Genomic DNA, 752 nt, shown 5'->3' on the forward strand with positions numbered 1-752 from the left:
CTTTTCACGAATTCATCCTAAGTGAAAAGAGACATGATCGACCCTCTGGGATGTTGTATGGGATGTTAGGAAAATTTTGCTGGAATAATTAAAATCATGTTTAATTTAAATCACTTAATTTATAGTTAACATTTATATGGATTTATTTATATGGAATATACGACTACTATAGTAATCAAATTAATATTTTTATTAATAATTTTACTAACAGTAACTTTTTGTATATACTGGTATAGATCACCCAGGCAGCAAACTGTCGTTATTTTTGCGTCAATATGTCGTCATTATTGATCAGTAACGTTATTTTTCCTTTAACAACGTGTATTTAATATCATGTTTTAAGACGTCAAAATGACTTTGCAAAATGACGTTATGATAACGTTTAATTTACGTTTAATTATAGATGAATTTCTTTTTCGAATAAAAAGATAAGTTTGCTATTCTTATAGATATATTTTTATATAATAATAACGTTGCAACATTGCATATGCAACATTGCAGTGTAATGTTACAGAGACATTGCAGTGACATTAATTCGAAATATTACTTTAACAATATTATAGCAATATTAAAAAAATATTACGAATATAATATAATATTTTTTATTTATTTACTAGTTATTTCTGTTACCCAATGAGCAAACAATATTTAAAAAACATTTAAAAAACATTTGAAAAGACATTTTTAAAACGTCAAAAATAATGTGATAAGTTCTCTTTTTTCATTAAAATAACGTTTTTTAACGTTTAGAA

This window comes from Odontomachus brunneus, unplaced genomic scaffold (genome assembly GCF_010583005.1).
Source record: "Odontomachus brunneus isolate Ranch 3 - 2012 unplaced genomic scaffold, Obru_v1 Obru_scaffold_278, whole genome shotgun sequence".
NCBI lineage: Eukaryota > Metazoa > Arthropoda > Insecta > Hymenoptera > Formicidae > Odontomachus > Odontomachus brunneus.